The 21595-nt window shown below is 42.7% G+C and overlaps 1 long non-coding RNA gene across 1 annotated transcript in view; it reads right to left on the reverse strand.

Annotated features, from left to right (window-relative positions):
- The window catches only part of LOC115941625 (uncharacterized), a 170839-nt gene that overhangs the window by 13928 nt on the left and 135316 nt on the right, over positions 1-21595 (reverse strand). Inside the window, exon 3 of the long non-coding RNA XR_014145840.1 lies at positions 18419-18754. This is a non-coding gene — a long non-coding RNA (uncharacterized LOC115941625). The remainder of the gene's footprint in view (positions 1-18418; positions 18755-21595) is intronic.

Genomic DNA, 21595 nt, shown 5'->3' on the forward strand with positions numbered 1-21595 from the left:
GACATTATTACCCAATGATTACCCAATGAAGACCTTGTTCTCACCGTGTGTATATGCAACTATTTTTCCAAATGTATATGGATTGGTTATGATTATTAAGATATAATTGATAAATTATAAATTCATTAATTTTATTTCTGTATTAGGTATTAATAAAATAAAAACTCATTTTAAAACTTTAGCAAAATCAAGTAGATTTTCAGTGTATGTTTTTTTCTTTTTTTTTTCAGCCCTGACCATCGTGGATTTATTGGTATTAATCTATATTGATTAATTTGTATTAAATTGTATTTATTTGTATTAATCTACTTACTCAAATGATTTCCTTTCTTTCATCTCTACTGTATACTGTGTCTATATTTTACAAAAGCAAAAGCCAAAATATAATTAAGTGTAATGGATAGGAATGTGTATAACAAGCCAGTATTAAAACATCAGGACTGCCTCACATCTGATACTTTTCATTTCAGCAAGCACAACTTCCTGGTCACTCACTATCATTTCTGATGACTCAATTATTGTTGAAATGTGTATCTGATTTTTTTGGTCATTTGTATATTTTTGTATTGAGACATAATGGACATATAACATTGTATTTGTTTTAGGTGTACAACATAATGTTTTGGTATTTGTATATACTATGAAATGATCACCACAGTAAGTTTAGTTAACATCCATCACCTCACATAGTTACAAAATTTTTCTTTTCTTTTTTTTTTAAAGATTTTATTTACTTATTTTAGAGAGAGAACACACGTAAGCAGGGGGAGGGGCAGAGGGAGCTGGAGAGAATCTCAAGCAGACTCCCGGTTGAGTGTAGAGCCCAATGAGGTGCTCAATCTCACAACCCTGAGATCATGACCTGAGCCAAAAATCAAGAGTTGGACACTTAACCGCCTGCGCCATCAGGCACCCCACAAATTTTATTTCTTGTGATGAGAACTTTTAAGATCTACTTTCTTATCAACTTTCAAATATACAGTTCAGTATTATTAACTATCATCACCATGCCACACATGGAAGTTTGTACCTTTGACCCCCTTCATCCATTTCACTTGCTTCCTACCCCCTGCCCCTGGCAACCACTCAAAATATATTTCTTGATCAACCAGTACTAAAATTACAACTTCTGGGGCTCCTGGGTGGCTCAGTCGTTGGGCGTCTTCCTTCGGCTTGGGTCCTGATCCCAGGACCCTGGGGTCAAACCCCGCGTCAGACTCTGCTCAGCAGGAAGCCTGCTTCTCCCTCTCCCACCCCCCCCCTCCTGTGTTCCCTCTCTTGCTGTGTCTCTCTGTTGAATAAATAAATAAAATCTTAAAAAAATAAAATAAAATTACAACTTCTCTCAGCTAGGAACCCTGGAACTTAATATTTAACTTTTGCCTTAAAAAGGCCTCTGCTACATTAGTTCATTAAGAAAGTAATGGGACAATGATGCTTGTCAGTAACTCAATGTACTGCACTAAAAGTGAAGAATCAAGTCTACGATAAAAACATTTGAGTCCGTATCTATTTGTCTGTGTTGTTCCAGGAAGGACTGTGGGTGGCTTACAAAGATACATACAATTCAGCAAGATACAATCCACTAAATATAAATGAGGGGGGGAGGCAAAGAAAATAGAATAGAGGGCACCTGGGTGGCTCAGATGGTTGAGCGTCTGCCTTCGGCTCAGGTCATGATCCCAGGGTCCTGGGATCGAGTCCCGCATCGGGCTCTCTGCTCCTTGGGAGCCTGCTTCTCCCTCTGCCTCTCTCTCTCTGTCTCTCATGAATAAATAAATAAAATCTTTAAAAAAAAAAAAAAAAGAAAAAGAAAATAGAATAGAAAGCGCATGGCCATGGCGAGGTTAGGACATAAAAGACATGCCTTGAAAATTCTACATGCTTCCAAGCACTTAGCAGTTTGACTCAGCACTTTGTACACAGCCAAAGGAAAAAGGGAACCATTATCAGGTACATAATTCATATTACTTGCTAAATAAATACAGACTGGCATCTCACAAGAAGACCAACTCTTTCAGCTGGCAAGATGAGAGAAAATTTAGGAAGGGCAGCATCCCCAAAGCATACTGTTGTGAATGGATCAAAAACTGAGTTTTAGCCAATATCCTCATGCCAAAATTTGAGGCAATAATTAATCCAGTATAGCCTTTCCAACATTTGGTGGAAATTATCTTTGTCTTCTTATGTGGGGAAACAGGCAGAGAAGAGTGATTTGCTTCCACTTCATACACCAAGTCGATTACACAGATAAAAATAGAAATAATGTGTCCTAGCAAGGAAGTAATTCTCAGTCCCATTGTACGTCCAGATGTGTTTCCAAATTATGATCTTTAAGTGTCCTGGAGAACTCTCCAATGGTGACCTTTTACCCCATTTTATTTTCTCTTACATTGTCCCGTTGCAATTTTCCCCATTCTGACTCTTAGCCTTGGTCACCTGGAGCACTCAGTGAGGTAGAAAACTGGATGGCCTCTGGGAAGGGAGAGTCAGAAGAAGACCAGGACTAGATAAAATGGCAAGGTTGGGATTCCTGGGGATAAACTATGAAGACAGCCTAGAATCCATCCCTGAAGAGAGGCTGTGCCTGCAACTCATGACTGGACACTTCACAGCTGACTGAGAAGTCCAGAAACGAGTCTGGAAACATTCCCTCTCCCTGCGCACCAGCAAATCTTCAATCCATTTAAAACTCATGAAGCAGACATGCAGGGAGTACCTTCCAGGCTCCAGGCACTGAGCTAGTGCTAAGGTAAGAGAGGCAAAAGGTATAGACTGTGCCACACTCTTCAGTTTAGCTGTCTATTATCTAGGAATTTCAATATGGTGGCTAAACACACAGGCTCTGGATCTAATTCCTGAGTCCTACCTCCATTTTTGCTATGTCACTTAGGACAACACGGACTCCTGGGGCTTCAGTATTATCATCTGTAAAATGGAGATTAGCGATTACATTCTAGAGGAAAAGCTTACAACAGTACTGGGCATGGCTTCCACCCGCAGACCACTGCCTTCTCCTGAGATACTTGTCTCTGTCATGGTGGCCAAAATTGACTATGCATATGTTATGCCAGGCACTGTCCAAAGTATTTGACACATTTTAATTCATTTAATCTTTTTTATAGCCCTATACAGAGGATACTACTATTATCTGCATGTTGTACATCTAAGGCAGAGGGATTCAGTGCCTTGCCTAAGATTCTCAGAGAGGCAATATATAGCAGTCATTATGGGTGCACACTCTGGGGACAAACTATCTGGGCCCTCCCTAGAAGTTGTGTGACCTTGGGCTAATTACTTTAACTTCTCTGGGTCTGTCTCCTGCCAATTTGCTCTCGATCCATTCCCCATCTTCCCCATGACTTCTGAGAACTACGTTTCAGCCACTGAGTGTCTCGTTAGCTCAGCCAATGGGAAGCACTGGCAGAGAGAAATGTCAGGATGTTTCATTCCCTCTCTGTTTGGGGCAGCCACTCTAGCATGGCTGCATCTCCTCCTGGGTTCCAATTCCTTTCTTTCCCCCTGGGTTCAATTCCTGTTGGGCAGCCCCAGAACCTCAGCTCTGGTGACATCACCTCCTTCTTGCACCCCATCCCATCCCTGTAACTTGCAGCAGCAGCTTCCTACTATTGCTCCTTTCCAGGCTGTCTTGCCGACCTACTATCTGCCTTTTGTGCTCTTGCAATACCCTTGTGGTAGAGCCCTGTATCGAATTTCCTCTGGTGAACTACTAGAGTAGCATCGGTTTTCCTGATGGACTATGACAGAAACATTTTGTGCTTCCACTTCTTCATCTGCTACATGATAACTGTACCTACCTCACAGGCTTGTTGTGAAATTAAATGAGTGAATATGTTTCAAGTGCTCCAAACAGAACCAGGCACACAGCAAGTGGCAGCTATTCTGGAACACATAGCCAAGGCCCCAAATTCCCTTGCTAGGATCTTAGGGAGGAGATCCTGAAAGCTTAAGGATGAGATGAGTAGAAGTAAACCAGGTAAAGCAGAAGGGAAAAGTGTTTCAGGCAAGGGGAACAGACAGCTCAGTGGCCAAGAGGTAAGAGACAGCAGGTGTCCTTCTAAAAACCACAAAAGGAAAGAGGTTCAGAAAGACCAGAACACGTGGACAGCACAAGGTGAGGGGTGAGTCTGGGAAGAAGAATGAGACTGGAAGGGAGAACAGAGCCAGACCATGCCTTTTAAGTAATGTTAAGGGTGTTAAATTAGTTTTTAAAAGGAGGCCATTAGACTGAAGTGGCTCTAAATGCCAGGGTGACTGACATAAGCAAACCTAAATCTAAGCCTGTAAATGCCTCAAAGTTAAGAAATCGAAACTTAAGGACAACCAATCACAAACAGCCAACTAGGCTTAAAGATTCAGCCAATCAAGTAATTTCCTTTCTTTGCTTCTGCACCTGCTCTGTGTAAGTCTTTCTCCTGGCTCCTGTTGGTAGAGTGCTCCTAAACACTTCCAGTTTGGGATTCTATTCCAATTTGAATGGATTTTTGCTCAAATAAACTTTAAAAACTCTTACTATGCCCCAGTTTATCTTTTAACAGGCTCTGACCCGAGGACAATAGGAAACCACTGGAGCATGTTAGTTAGCAGAGGGACACAACTGAATTTATGATTTAGAGAGATTTCTTTGGTTGTAATGTGGGAAGCACATGGGGCAGGAAGGAGAAAAGAGAGAAAGGTAGGAAGAGCTATTAGGAGGCCATTGCGTGTGTCCATTTAGGAAGCAATAGCTTGGACAGTGGTGGTGACAGTGAAGTTATTCAGGAGGTAAGAGTGATGGGACAGGCATGGGATTGGAAGTGGCAACCAAGGGAGAAGGAGGCATCAAAAAGGCTGACCAGGTTTCTGACCTGGGGAAATGCAAACAGCAGGCAGTACAGCAGAGTTATGGTTTACACAACCTGCAGCCAAACCCCAGCTCTACCCACAACTAGCTGTTGAACCTGGGGCCTGGTACCAAATCACTCTGTGTTCAGATGTGTGGAATGGGAGAATATCTGTACCTTCTGTACTGGAGTCTCGCAAAGGTGAAATGAGGTAAAGCATGTCAGATGCTTGGAACAGAGCCTGGAATATCACGAGCACACTGAATCTCGGTCACTAGTAGAGACGCAGCTCTCAGGAGAAGACATAATCTTGGGGGTGGGAGCATCATGAATTTAGATCAATCATGCTGACTATGAGACATCTATGAAACCAGAGAAAGAGTTCTTTTTTTTTTTTCTTAAAGATTTTATTTATTTATTTGACAGAGAAAGACACAGCGAGAGAGGGAACACAAGTAGGGGGAGTGGCAGAGGGAGAAGCAGGTTTCCCTCAGACCAGAGAGCCCAATGCGGGGCTCGATCCCAGGACCCTGGGATCACGACCTGAGCCGAAGGCAGACGCTTAACGACTGAGCCATCCAGGCGCCCCCAGAGAAAGAGTTCTGATCTAGAGATAAAGTGAGAACGGATAGGTTTATAGGGCACACCCAGGGGAATGGCAACATTTAGGTGACAATTTCAGAAAGACAGGCTGTGATATTGTGATTTATAACAAGAAATATATATTTGGTCATTGTCCCATTCCTGACATAGACCTCCTAAAACCCTTCAAATTTCCTGTGATGAGAGCGATCTAGGTGTCTTTTGTGATGTTAATGGGTGACATTTGGAAAGCACCTAAGGTTGGGGGCTGGTTGCCAGTGGAGCCAACGGTATGATTTGAGGGTTAGAACTTTCAGTCCCACCTCACCCCCAACCCCGACCTTTGGGGAGGGGGCGGGGCTGGAGGATGAATCAATCGCCAATAGCCACTGATTGAGTCAATCATGCCTGTGTAACGAAGCCTCCGTAAATACCCAAAAGGACAGGGTTTGAAGACCTTCAGGTGGGTGTATGCATGGAGGTGCTGGAGGAGGACGTCAACTACCTCCATTTTGACGTCAGTCTGTGCTTTGTAATTGATTAAGTTCTTTCCAGCTTATCTCTTAACTCAGGCAAAAGACCCTTTGGACAAAGCACCCTGTGATGGGAACAGAAACTGCCCCCTCAGGCAGTATGGACTAACCTGAGCCAGCAAGACCCCAAGTAATTGACCCCAAGACAATGATCGACCTGACCTTTATTGCCCACCTGCGTGTACTCACTGACCTTTGTCCCACATTTTCCTTACAGAAACTTAGAAGTATTTTCAGCGCTTTGGAGACACTAGTCCGCTGTGTCTCGTCTCACTGAAATAAATCCCTTTCTTGTTTCACCCCCGCTCATCTCCCTGCCTTTGGATTTTGACAGTGGCAAGTGGCCAAACCTAGTCTGTTGGGGACCCCCTGAGCCAGGTGCTCTTGCACCTGTGTGCCCCAACTACGGTGCTGGGAGACAGGGCTCCTGGAGAGGAGAAGGTATGGAAGCTCTGCAGCGCTTCCCACATATCTTGCCCTTGCATCTCTTCCATCTGGCTGTGCCTGAGTTATAAACTCTTACAATAAACTGATAAACTAGTAAGTAAAATGTTTCTCTGAGTTCTGTAAGCCACTCTAGCCAATTAACGAACCCAAGAAGGGAGTTGTTGGAACCTCCAATCTATAGCCAGCCAGTCAGAAGCACAGGAGACAACCTGGGCTTGCGCCTGGCACCGCAAGTTGGGAACCAGATGGCAGCTGGACTGAACCCTTTCCTATAGGATCTCACACTGTCTCCGGGCACATACTGTCAGAATTGAGTTGAATTGTAGGACACCTAGCTGGGGTGAGAGAACCGCTGAGATGGCAGGGGCGGGGTGGGGGGGGAACCCACACACTGGAATCAGAGTCAAGAGTCACTGAGGCCCAGGAGGGACGCGGAGAAAAGCAGTCCGAAAAGTAGCATCCAGCAGTGGCTGCAGGCCAGTTGTGAGGGGAAAACAAAGGCACCATAAAAACAGCAGGAGCTGGGACTGAGAATTAGTGGTGTGACCTGGGGTCTTCACTTATCATCTCCAACCAGGGGTCATGTGACATGGTAGCAAGAAGCTTGTCTCTGCTGAGCTATAACAGAGCAAACAGTCGACATCCATGTCTGATCTTCTGTGCTGACCCCAGTGGCTGGAAATGACACAGCCCAATTTTTCTGGCCACTCCGCTGAAGCCCTGATCCTTTCGTTCATGTGACAAACCACACAGCCGATATTCCTACTGAGTACGAATAGCTGCTATGATTGAGAACAAGCTTGAACGTGGTTATCTGCCTTCTCTAGCCGACACAGAAAGCCCTCTGTAGGTTCCTCATCTCCTTTCCAAGATCCAAATAAGCCTTTGAGTAATTGTAGCCTTAGATTTTGGTTTTGTTTTGTTAAAGACTCTGATTCCAGAAGGTTTTTCATATGCTGTGTTTATTAAAATCCCAAGACCTGGCCCAAGGCCTCACTCCCAGGATCCTGATGACAATGCCCGCATCCCATTAGCCCCGAAGAGGTCTTTGCCAGAGGACACCAGGGGGATTATTCTGATTTAATGCAGAAAGTTTGTGAAACCGCTTTATATTCTTTCTAGCACAAGCAAGGGGAGTTGTTATTTTTATAATCATCATCGGAACTTTCCACTATATTGTTTGGGGAAACGGTGATAAAAAACAGAGTACTTCTCTTTGGAATTCTACTACCCTCAAACTTTCATTAACGCTCAGTGGATTTGAGAAAAGTTCAGCATGAAGCTTTCTGCAGCACTTCAGCACAATAGCTGTGCCTTTGGGATAACACAATAATTTCTTACTTTAGAGAAAAAGAACTTCTCCGGCAAAATGAACCTTTTTGCCAAAGATGGACTGGTTCCATTTCTCATTCCTCCATTCTCAAGGTTAGTTGGGTTGCTGAACTCCCACAAACTGAAAAGAAAGTATTAAACAGCATCCAAACCAGCTTGGAAGGGGTGTGGAGAGAAACCAGAACTAAGGCTGACCAGTCTGAAAGCTGGCAAATGTTACCAAGTTAACAACTTCCCATTTATCAATAGGTAACCGATAAAAAGGGAATATTCATGAGTTTTTTTTAAAGCTCCATGAAAAAGAAGATATATTAGCATATTTGACTTTATTATACACCAATAACATAAATGGCAATCCACTCTCATAGAATATTTGTGTTGAAATTAGGAAGTGGTAGCACATTCACGCGCAAGAGCTAATGGAAGCTCTAAATATAGATTATATTCCATCTGGCTGACAAGGGCCTGCCTCAACACATTAACCAGAGGACCAAACCAGAGAAGGGAAACAGCTCTTAAAAATGCAAAAGAGAAAAGAGATTCACTTGGAATTTTATCTGGTAAAGTATCAAGTCATAGAATCAAGTCATCTGTTTCATGGACTATTTTTATAACTCAGATGTTAATTTTGATGCTGTCTTTAGAGGCATAAAAAGAGATTTTTCTCCCTTTAAACTTGAAAGAGTTTTGTTGAAGTAGGTACCTCACAGCTCATAAATGGCATTTGGTTGTTGAAAATAATTTTGGCGATTTGGCTTTGACATTCCCTACATTTGCACAATAAACAGGGCTGCTGTTTCTATTCTTCCAAAGCCATTTTAAACGCTAGCCCATGGGGACCACATCCCCTTAGCATTTTGCAAGAGTTAGGCTTTGCACTAACTGAACAACAAGCTTATGTTTACAAAACAAAATTATTTTTCCAGTTTCGGCTCTGCTTATTAACTAAGTAAAGTAGATATTTCTAAGGCCAACATTTTCTCTTTGTTTATGGCTAGAGATCTTGACCCACATGAAAAAACAAAATCCACTGATGAGCACAGAAAGACACCCCCACACAGAAATCTCTCTTCATAACAATCCTGTGGCACACAAGCCATCATGATAACCAATGTACTCGTAGAAAGTCAACAATGGCTGTTTGCTGTTGATCCAGTTCCTCTATTTACAAGATTTTTGTGACATAAATAGATCAGAGAGTCTTGCAAAATGTGTATTTATGGTTGAACCTTTATGTGTTTCAGAACTTGTTTGGAGTACTGAAGCATGCTATCCTAACTGTGTTGTTTTCTTTTTGTGCAAACTCTGCTGAAAAACAAGAACAGTGAACAGCATAAAGAAAATTTAATCCAGGCCCTGGGTTAATAGGGAAGATCACCTCTGGGCCTGGGGCCAGTGGGGCTTTAGTTCTCCTTGCTGGGATCTCCAGAGAAACTAACTCCCAAACATTAATCAGATCTGTAGACGCCCTGCTTAAAAGCTTCCAGTGGCAGGGCGCCCGGGTAGCTCAGTAGGTTAAGCTTCAGACACTTGGTTTCAGCTCAGGTCCTGGTCTCATGGGTTGTGGGATCAAGCCCTGCAACAGGCTCCGCACTCAGCAGGGAGTATGCTTGAAAATTCCCTCCCCCTGCCCCTCCCCACCACTAGCTCACACTCCCTCTCTCTCTCTCTCTCAAATAAATAAATAAATCTTAAAAAAAAAAATAGTTTCCAATGGCTCTCATTGCCTTATAGATGGCCGCCTTCTCCCTCTGTCTTCAAATGGTCTTTCCTCTGTGCCCATCCTTCTTCTAATCTCTTTTCCTTAAAAGGACACCAGTCACATTGGATTCGGGCCCACTCGTGTCACTCCATTTTACCTTAATTACTTCTTTAAATACCCTATTTCCCCCAAACAGTCACATTCTGAGGTATTAGGGTTTAGGACTTCAAAATATAAATTTTGGGGGGTGGGGGGGTGACACAATTCAGCCCATAGCAGGGTTGGTAAAGTCTAAGCAGGGGTTAGATTGTGTAGGGTTTTGTTGGCTGGGGTCAGAAGTTTTATTTAAGACTATCTGAAGACAGTTCCATCTGCAGAGAACAATTAGAAGAAAGGGTGCAGGGAGATGACTATCCACTGTGTTCCCTCTTGTATTGTTCACAACTTTTGCCAGTGCATATATAACCTTTAGAAAGAAGTTTTACAAAAGATAAAGCAGAGTTGAGTAATTACTTGCCTTAAGGATGTCAATGAAACTCTGGCCATTTCCCCATCCGCCCCAAACACACACCACCATTCCTACTTCTGCCCCTTTATTCTTGTTGATAAGGCTGGGAGGACAGCCTCCCCACTCCAATCTCTTCCACAAGTTCTCCTGTCAATTCAGAATCTCTAGGACATTCCTGTGGTAGGTGGATCATTTTGAATTATGACTGTTTCCTTAACACATCTGTCTTAACCTAACCTTCATGACGGCAGAGACTTGGTCTTACTCATGTTAATAATCACACAACATTCAGCCCATGAAAAGGCTCCAGGGGATCCTGTTGACTGAGTAAATGCACAGAGTACAGCTCTTTCCTAAAGACTGCAGCTGACCCATCCAACTCTTTATTCCTTTCCTGCACTCCTCTGAGTTCTTATTATCTGCTCCTCCATTTCCAGCACTCCATATCTGACAGGAGATCAAGAAGGGCAAAAGAGAGCACTCAGCTCACTTCCTCAGGGGCCAAGGTTGAGAGGCATTCTACTAACCTGTCTTAATCGAAAAAGATAAAAATAAAATAAAGTGGCAGAACCTTGTTAAGGCTTTTTTAAAAACTGAGATACAATTCACATACCATAAACTTCACTATTTTAAAGTACACAATGCAGGAGTTTTTAGTATAATCATATTGTATGGCCATCTTCACTATATAATTCCAGAGTATTTTCATCACCCTAAAAAGAAGCTCACTACCATTAACAGTCACTCCCCATTTCTCCTCTCCCATTAGGCTCTGGCAACCACTAATCTACTTTTCGTCTCCATGGATTTACTTATTCTAGACATTTCATACAAACAGAATCATACGGTATGCAGCCCTTTGTCTCTGGCTTCTTTTACTTAACATTATGTTTCCAAGGTTCATGCGTGTCATGGCATGTGTCCACACATCATTCCTTTTTATGGTGGAGTAATATTCCATTGTATGGATACAATATTTATCTTTTCCTCAGTTGATGGACATTTGGGTTGTTTCCACGTTTTAGCTATTATGAATACTGTCACTATGAACATTCATGTACAAGTTTTTGTATGAATGTACGTTTTCAATGATCTTAGGATTATATACCTAGGAGTGGAATATTCTGGGTCATAAACACACATAATAGCTTTCTGTTTAACTTTATTGAGGAATTGCCAAGGTGTTTCTACAGCAGCTATACCATTTTACATTCCCACCAGCAATATATGAGGGCAAGGCACTTTCTCTTAGAGATTAGATAATCCCAAAGGAAGAACATTGTCCTTTACAGACTGCTCAAGGTCAAAAGAGAGAGAAAAGAGATGTTTTATTAGGGAGGGAGATGTTTTATTAGGGGAAGGAATGGCTCACAAAGTCCTGCTGACTCATTTTCAGTCAATTTTACCATGGCCTTGCCTAATTCACATCGTGACTATGTGTTCAGTCTTAACATGAAAAGCCTGGGCGTCTATGGCATCTCTTTCCAAGCAGTATAGCACCTTGGAGACATCATTTAATATGTGCAGTTTTGTTTCCTAGTCAGCAGGGACAAATAGGTCTTCCTTTGCCCACTTAGCTTTATTTCTGGAAATAAGCTTTTCAAAAAGCAGGAAGATCAGCCTTGCTTTAAACCATCAATCTGCCTGAATGGATTTCATCCATTATTTCAGAATTTTTATTTAAACTTTAGGTTAAGGCAAATTTTATGTACAAAGACTTTTGGAAGTTAAAAAGACGTAAGGGGTTCCGTGTGTGTAGTGCGTGTGTGCATGCATGTGTGTGCCTGTGTGTGTGGGCGCCACAGAATGAGGGGCACATGTTGTCCATCAGTAATTATCAACTAACAGGAGGCCACCACCTACCCTGTGAATGGCAGCCAGAATCTACACCACACTGACAGCTACGAAGCTTCTGAGCCTCACTGAAAGAAAGCAACAACGATTGTTCATAAAAAGGATTCTCAATCTAAGGTTATATGTATGAAACTCATGAATGGTGTAACAACAAATGGAAGTAATATATTTACAAGTGAAAGTGAACCTACATTGACTTCACTAAAATTGGTTTTTTTCTCTTGTCATAGATTTCTCCATCACACTACTCAACTTCCCTGAAAGAATCAGCATAAAGACAAAAACACAACAAAATCCCCTTTCTGCTCCTAAAACTCCTGTCCTGACTCCAAGTCCATGCCCTATATAAACACACAAGCTTTTGCCCCATGCCCTAGTGGACAGACTCCCAAGACTTTGAACCTGAAGAGAGCCCATTTCCAAGAGCAGGCCTTTCCATCCACCCAACTTTCTCAGACCACACAGCTCCTCTCCAAAGACAGGCAGCCAGAGTGGCTCCGCTGATCTCGGCAGGTGCAACAGCACAGAGAGGGGGGGACAGAGATTAAGAGGAGAAGGAGAGCTCCCTGGAGCCAGGATGCCGAGATAGCAGATGAGGCCAGCTGTCAATCAGCTGTCTCTCAACAGCCTGAGCAGCGATCCTTCCTGAGGCCGTGGGGGCAGTGTTCTGAGTGGTGTTCTAGGACAGCTCCCTTCCCCTGGGCCAGCAGAGGCAGAGGCATCCTGTGATAAACTCTGAAATGCAGAGGAGAAAGAAAAACCCCAGGAGGAGAGTAGCCTGGTTCTGGACCCTCCCCATCACATCTCTAAGCCTCCATTTCTCCCGCTCTAAAGCAGAGGTGGGTCAATGTGACATCTGAGAGAATACATGTAGGAGTGTTGCTACTAAACGAATGAAAAACTCACTAACTCAAAGTTAGTGGCTCTAAAACTTGAGGGTCTATCAGCACCACCTGGAGTGCCTGTTGAAACACCGATTACTGGCCTCACTCCCAGAGGTTCCATTCTTTAGATCCCGGATAAGGTCTGAGAATTTGCATTTCTAACTTCCCAGGCAGGGGATGCTGATGCAGCTGGTCAGGGACCACACTGTGAGAGCCACTGTGAAAGCTCAGGATAAATGTCAGCGAGAGTTACAATGGGAGATCACGAGGTATGTCCAGACTGAACAGTAAAAAGGAAACGATGTTATTGTCCAGAATAAGCAAGAAAATAATAAAACATACAAGTATAAAACATATAATGCTTGAGTTGACAGTACTAAAATGTTGCAGTTTCATCTTTAAAGTCAAAAAGACTAGGAATTAATCAGACAGACATTTTTGACCAACCTTTATCTTCCAACTTAACAGAAAGAGACCAAGCCCACCACTCTGGAGCTGGAGCCTCACTGTCACGCCAAAGGGAGAGGAATCTGAAGAAAATTTCTCTCCAGTCTCTCTGTCTGAGGGCAGCAACCTTGAACTCAACCACCCTCTTCCCTTCCAGATGTCAGAGGGAGAAGCTTCTCAAGGCCGAGGGTGCCCTGGGACCCATCTCCTCCTCTTCCACGTCCTTGACCTTCTTGCATAGGGAGCTAAGAAGCTGGGCTGAGTACAAAGTGACTTTCCCCGCAAAGCTTACACAGACCCTGCGAACGAGTTCATGAAAACCTCCAGGAACTGCTTAATGAATGCGATACATGTCCGTGTGGTACAGCACGTCCTGTGTGGGAAGTGATACTCCTCTGCTGGCGGTAACCCTTCTTTTGACTTCGGAGCTCACTGAACAGCTAACATCAGGTGACATTTATATGTGGAAACATGTGACATATTATTCCCTCTTGCTTAGTGACCTGTATAGGAACCAAATGGAAGCCGGACTAGAAATCAATATCAAATTGTTCAAACAAACTCCACTTAAAGAATGGTGATTTGGGGAAGTGAAAGAATTCTCCCTAGATTTGTTACTGTGAAGTAGAAGGGAAGAGCATTTTTAACTGGTTTGCAATGACATCTGATGAAATGACATGGAAGGTGATGAAACATCATCCTCTGACCAAAGGTTCTGATTCAGTTCAGTGCCTCCTCCTCTCTCTTGCCATCTTCCCATTTTACCCACTAAAGAGCTTCTCATATGAGGCTAAGAAAACCAATCAATATAAAGTCCAGTTTGAAAGTGAGTGCTAAAAACTTATCCATAATTAAGCTAAGTAATGGCCTCCTGAAAATTAATTGGGACAGACTCTGAAATCCATAAAGTTATAAAGTTAAAAAATTTATAAAGTTACAAAATCTCCAGTATCCCATTTTTCTATGTCCTTCCATCCAATTTCCTCTCAGACATCTGCATCTCTCTCTCTCCCTTCCTCTCTTTCTCTGTGAACCTCTCCCCGTCTCTCTTACCCATATTTCTTATTTAATAAACCTGTTTGCAAGAAAGGAAAGAATCTTGGGTTAGTCATTCACACTTTAGTGTGAATTAAAGTCAGTGAGTCAACTCTCACAGGAATGAGGATTTCAAGCCATAGCTCTAATTGTGGAATGGCTGTTTTGGAACTCCTTTAAGGATATTCCATGGAACAGCTAAATTCAAGGAAGAGGAGAGGAACTGCTCAAATCTGCCTATGCATAAAGGCAGCCTTGATTCCAGTTTTGAGAAATGAGAGCCTTCAGCTGCCACTCCAAATTGCAAGTGAATTCCAATTAATGCACAGACATTGAGTGAAACTTATAATCTGTCCTTTGGGGATTTGTTGGTTTCAAAACCCTCCTCTTCTCTGGGCCTCAGAAACATCTATTCTGATGGCCTGTGTCAGCCTGGTAGGGTCTATTCTCACTCGACACCTGGTCTCTCCACTCTAGAAGCCCTGTCCCCCAGCAAGTTTTATTTTAAAAGACCCAACATGAGCTGCTTGGGCCAGATGCGGCTGTGAATCCTTCAACAAATGTTCTGCTCTAGTGAGCACGACCCTCTGAGCAGAAAGTTGATAGCGCTCTGACATATGGCTGGTCCCCTGGAGTCTCTCACTCCTCCCTCAGCCGGAAGAACTTCAAAACTCTGAGCCAGTGGAAAATTCAGTCTGTTCCAAGCAACAGAGACAAGTGTGCTCCCAAAATGAATACTGGCATTTGGAAATACCCTAGGGTATTATAAATATAATCTTTCTGAGGTGTGAGTGTGTGTCAGAGAGAAAGAGATGCAGAGTGTGCGTGTGTGTGTCTGCCTGCACACACGCATGGGCGTGTGATGACAGTAAGGAGCACGAGGACAGGCTCAAAGCCAAGTGTCAGTGTCAAGAATACGAGGTCAGGCATGGAAAAGAATGTCCACTCTGTGCCCAATACTAAATTCAGAATTTTCTATTGCTTCTTTCCTGAAGAAGTGGGGGAAAGGGAATTAGAGAAGGGGAAAAAAGGAGAAAAATGAGAGAAAGAGAGAGAAGCAAAGACAAGATGGAGAAAGAGATGAGTGGGGATGAGGACAGAAAGGAATAGGAAGTGTTCTTACTTGACGGAGAACAAAAACCCTGGACTGAGAGAGACAGTCAGAATGAAGAACTGCTGATCAGTCACAGGGCCTACCATCAGTTACAAGCGATTCATTTCTCCCTTTATTATGTTTTGCCAACTATCAACTTTCATATCCAAATAGCCCACCCCTCCCATAATGCTATGCCAAGCCTAATCCGCCATCCAGAGGACATTCTGTTACCTGCCAAAGAGATGGGCTTGTTCTGGTGGGTCTTACCCTGTTCTGTGTCTCTGGACATGCTGCCCAGCCTCTGGGGCTGAGGAATAGAATGAAGTGAGGTGAACTGACCCTGTGACCTTCACTGCTCTTTAACCAACTGAGCTGACCAGCCAGAAGAGGCAACATGGCCCCAGTGCAGGGGCCCTTAACCCTTTATGCACCATGGTGCCTGTTGGCAGGCAGGTAAAGCCCACAGACACCTTCTTATAATAATGTTTTAAATACATAGAACTATAAAAGAAAACAACTACATTGTTATGGTTATCAAATATTTAAACAGTATGTCATAGTAATATTTGTACTCCTTCATCAATGCTTTAAGTACTAAGTTCTGATGACGGGTCAAATAACTACTGTCCTTTCAAAGAGCAATGGGAGACGTTTTGAAACTATCGGGTAATATGAAAAGATCTGTGATTTCTATGGTGACAAAGTCACAATGCTAACACCACTGCAGTCTGCTGCCTGCATTCTTACTAGAAGGAAAAGCTAGATTTCAAGGAAGGGTTAGATAAAATGGAGATGTCTTTCTTTTCCCCATTCAAATGCATGAATCAAAGGGAAGGAAATAAAGGAGTCGCTGATGCTAACAATAACAGGAACCATAATAACAAAGCACCATCTGCTGCAAGAACAACAGCGAACATGGCTGCCATCTATGGAGCCCCTTCTCTGTACCAGGCTCTGGGCTAAGTGCTTTCTGCATATCATTTCCCTTCATTCTCACTCTGTGGAAGGTGTCATTTGCCCACTTTATAGATGAGGAAACTGAGGCTTAGGGATTTTAGGGGACTTGTCCAGGATCGCAGGGGATGAGCAGTTGAGCCAAGAATGGAAGTCAGATTGTGTCTGTCTGTCAACAGAGCCCACATTCACCAAGTCTCTTGGAGAAAGAGGAGTGTAGGGGCAGGGAGAGAGAGACAGAGGTGAATGCCCAGAAGCACTGTTTCCTTTTTCTCATCCACACCCATGTTCAACTCGTGTGAAATGAGGAGATAGGGGTCAGAGAGGATAGGAGCCTATAGATCACCGACACCAACAAAAATCTTCTCAGAAACACTAAAAAGGAAGAGCTATGCAGGAGGACTAGCTCTTTCAGATAGTCATATACCAAAATGCCTCTATAATTAATATAGCATGGTAATGGCACATGAATAGACAGACAGATCACTTGAACCTGGGTGGACCTTACTCGTCATGCAGCCACAAATGTGATCCATAAGCAGGTACTACCCTTGACTGAATCACACATACTGGTTTCTCAATAAGACTCTGCCAGGTTTGAGGGAGGAAGGACAACTAATTTTTCAAAATGGGTGTTCAAACAGGATCTGTTTCTGTTTAGGTCATCAGATAAGACTTGCACATCAATCAGTAAGTCACAAGACCAAACTAAGCTTAATTTAATGCAACCCAGGACTGCAGTGGCTTTCTTCATGATCACATCACATAGGTGACTCAAACTGGATTTATTTTCAAATAAAATCTCTCTGCCTTTGTCACACATATTACTGCTAAGCCGTGTCACATCCTAAAAGTGTGCCACTGGTGTTTTGGAAACAAATACAGTATCTTTCGTTTATCCCCATTACATTGAATTCCATGGTCATGTCACATCATGCAAACCCTTGACTATTTTTGCACTTTTTTGTTGTTATTAATGAGCATATCCTGGTAAACATTGCTTCTTCTCCTTCACTAAGATTTCAACATCTCTTCTAGAACCTGATGTGAGATAATCAAGAAACTAGACCACTTGCAGAATTTACCTTCCCCTTTCTTAAAAAATCAGATGGGCATTTGCCTATCTTATCTTTCATCTTCTCTCCCATAAACACAACTTGTCATAGTTCCCTAGATCTTCCTTTCAGGATTGAAACTCTCATCACCCACTGCTGGGAGTGATCGTTGTTGATGGTTCGTAAATGAGTTCCTCTTCAGGCATTGCTCTAGCCCAAAGGAGCTGCCTGCCCCTTTTGGGAAGAAACTGCCTCCAATGGTTGATCAATGGGGGTGGGTACAAAAGCCTGGTCCTGTCTCAGTTCAGACCTCTCAGAAGGGACGTCCCAGCTCCAGAGCTCCCGTAGAGGATCAGATACAGCCTTTGTTGCAAACGTACAACAGGTCAACCTCTCCCACTGCGCCATTGGATTTCCCTCGCTCTGCTACATCCTTCCTGTGAGCCTTCCCCCCTAACTCTTCTGCATGCAAATCTCAGTGTCCATTTCCAGGAAACACCATCTGCAGTGCCCATCCCAGAACCAGTCACTGGGGTGTTCTAGACAAATCAAGACTCATCAGTGAAGCTGGAGGTGGGGTCAGTCCCACCAACATCCCATGGCCGCCTCGCTGTCGGGGAGGGTTCGAATGGCAAGAGATACCAGCACTGTCGCTACACAATACAACATGCTGAGTGATATAACAGACATACAGTACTACATATATGTACTGTAGGTGCTAAGAAAAAAGAAAGTAGCCCCCGACACCCACAGATAATCACAGGTGGACTGTAATAGTATTACAAGCTGGTCGGACACTCATAGTCAGGCCATTTTGTTTTCCTGTTGCACATGAACAGTCTCACAGAACACCAACCTCAGATAAACTTACTCTGAACCATGATGAAGTGCAACAAAACAAGGTCACTGCATAATTTTGTCTATGCAAAGACAAAAACAAGGTCACTGTGCCACCCATCAAACCCAATCATAGAACTGCCCTCACTCTCTGATGGTTTCCAATTTAGAGCAGATTCTTGATTTCTTAGACACTCCCTAAATCAGCCAACCAAAGCCCAAATCTTATAATAAGTTCTCTGTAACACTCTGTTACGGAGATGACCCATGGAGTACGTTTTCCTTCCATCAATGAGTAATAAACCCACCTTAGTTCATTGCTGGCATGTTCCTGGTGGTCTTGGCTGAAGGGTGCGGACAGCACTTAATAAGCATGTGTGGGTGAATAACTGAGTGTATAGACGACAGTTCCCTCCTCTCTCAGGGGAGCCTTCATAGAGGAGGTGACCTTGGAGCTGGTTCTTGAAGGATGATTGGGCTTTTCCAGGCGAGCAGAACCAGAAAATCCTTCCCAGGCAAGGAAGTGGTATGCGCAAAGTTTGGCAGCACAAAAATGAGGATGATGAGTCCACGTGGGTGAGGTATGGGGTGAACTGGGAGGATGCTGGTACCAAATGTGCAGGTCCTTGTACATCCACTTAATCCTGTCATCAAAGAGGACAGAGAAGTTGGAAGTAAAGAGCTCTAAATTTGAAATCTGGCTGAAAGGAGAATTACCTGAGTAGCCATAACCAATTTTTTTTTCCTGGGCTTCCCCCCCACATTTTTTTTAAAATATGGAGTGGGGTGGGGAAAGAGGGAAAGACACTTGCTTTTGTTAAATCAAAATTGCATATTTTGAGTTCTTCCAGTTTTCCTAATCTTAAATTTAAGGCACATGGCTGGCAACCTCAAGCCCTCTATTCCCTAATTATCATGAATTCTGAGAAGATCTAAAAGTTGGGGCCAACAGTGTAAGTCCTGGTATGAATCCAAAAGCCCAAGAACCAGGCGCACAGATGTCTGAGGGCAGGATAAGATGGATGCCTCACCTCAAGCAAAGAGCAAATTTGCCCTTCCTCTGCCTTTTTGCTCTCTGTGGGTGCTCAATGGATTGGATGATGCCCACTTGCATAGGGTAAGGTGATCTTTATTCAATCTTCTGATTCAGATGCTAATCTCTTCCAGAGACATCCTCACAGATACACCCAGAAATAACATTTTGCCAGCTCTCTGGATACCCCTTAGCCCAGTCAAGTTGGCATATAAAATTAATCATCACAACTTGCTGATTGGTTGTGAGAGTACAGTACTATATAAGTGTTTGTTAATTACAGGTCTTTTGAAAATGACATATATCTGATAAATTGAAATAGATCGAAATGCCTCCAGTCTTTTTTTTTTTTTTTTAAGATTTTATTTATTTGCGAGAGAGAGAATGAGAGACAGAGAGCATGAGAGGGAGGAGGGTCAGAGGGAGAAGCAGACTCCCTGCTAAGCAGGGAGCCCGATGTGGGACTCGATCCCAGGACTCCAGGATCATGACCTGAGCCGAAGGCAGTCGCTTAACCAACTGAGCCACCCAGGCGCCCAAAATGCCTCCAGTCTTATAAGCCCTCTCTAGTGCCACCCTAGACCACAATTACAGAGAATTTTGTGTATATTTGGGAAATCCATGTTTCCATATTTTTACTACATGTGTATTGATAAACCATATAAGGTAGGCATTATTTTGTACTTTTAGACATAAGTAGTATCACAATGGGTATCATTTTATGATGTGCTTTTTCCACTCAATATTATGTCCTGAGATCCAGAATTTTTGTTAATATATGCGAAACTCTTAGAACTGTGCCAGTAAACATGTATTAACTATTATTATTCTCATAATTTTTTAAAGATTTATTTATTTATTTGAGAGAGTGAGCAGAGAGAGAGAGCACATGACTCGGGGGGAGGGGCAGAGGAAGAGGGAGAAGCAGACTCTCCGCTGACACGGAGTCAGGCGCAGGACCCTGGGATCATCACCTTAGCTGAAGGCAGACACTTAACCGGCTAAGCCACCCAGGCACCCCTATTTTCATAGTTATTAATATGTGGATTTAGATCATTCCTTGTAATCACTTTATAGTAATTGAACACTAATTATATTACCTTTTATTTAGGTTATTTCCAATTTTTTTGCGACTATAAACAAAGACTACCCCATAGAATATGCTTAAACAAGACATGGTTATACATTCACGAGTTTGTACTTACTGAAAAGTGGGTTGTAAGGAGAATGTACTTTAAATTTTGCTAGCTATTGTCAAATTGCTCCCCAAAATGTCTGTAACCATTTGTTCTCATAACCAATGTATGAGAATTCTTACTTTTCTAGATATCTGCCAAACACTGTGTCAGATTTTTCATTCTGTTCACTAATATTTTTTAGTTCCTGCTCACTAATAAGTGAGATAGGACTTTTTTTCCTACATTTATTGGCCATTTAGGGACGTAACCTTTTCTGGGGTCACAGAACTCCTTGAGAATCTCCCTCAGAAAAATGCACACAAGCACTCGCACCACACTTTGTATACATATGAAGCCCCTCAACACCATCTACAGACTCCTCAGAGCAGAGATTCTCAAACTGTTAGTGGATATAAGAACCACCTGGGAAGTTTGTTAAGGTGCAGAATCCCATGACCCATCTTCAGGGATCCTGACTCAGGGTGTCTGGGTAGAGTCCAAAGGGTTGTTGCAGGTGGTAATTTTAAGAAAGACAGCTTTAAGGGTTCCTGGATTACCCGTAAGAAATCCTCTCTCTGCTTTCCAAAATGTCCCCTTTTCCCATAGCTATGAAACAAAGGATAAAGTCACTATATTTAATATACAAAAGCTGTAACCTGCCTTCAAACTGACAGTTACTACTTTTAAATCTGGAGTTACTACTGTGGGGACACCCTGTGCCTCTAATCAACTTGGCTAGGAGGGTGGGTGAAAGGATGAAGAAATGGGGTTACATGTGATGCAAAGAAAGACCCCAGGAAAGGATAAAATTTAGGAAATTCTAAACTATACAGAAAAGGGTACATAAAAAGCATCTCCCTACTAAATATGAACAGCTTGTGTTTGGAATGGCTTGTGTTACTAATTTTAATACATGAGCAAGCTCATTTTTTGTCTATTAGATACTTTTTTAAAATTTATTTTTGTGTTTGTTAGATACTTTAAAGATTCTCTTGTGAAAAGAAGGAAATAAATTGTTTCCTCCCAGATCTAAATTCACATATGCGACTATTGTAAGATGAAGAAAATTGATCGCCTCAACTGCAAACAAGATATTTTCTGTTTAAAAACCTAGTACCAAGGAAGCCATGAACCAAAGAACTTGCAGAACATTTTGAGAGCAGTTAAGCATCCTTCTGGTATGACGATGATGTTACACTGATACATTTCTCCCCTTTCTTTTTCAGGCGGGCAGGTTTCAAGAGAGAGTTAATCCTTGTTTTTAACCAAGTCAC

The sequence above is a fragment of the Leptonychotes weddellii genome, chromosome 5, assembly GCF_054177405.1.
Source record: "Leptonychotes weddellii isolate Sample4059 chromosome 5, ASM5417740v2, whole genome shotgun sequence".
Taxonomy (NCBI): Eukaryota; Metazoa; Chordata; class Mammalia; order Carnivora; family Phocidae; genus Leptonychotes; species Leptonychotes weddellii.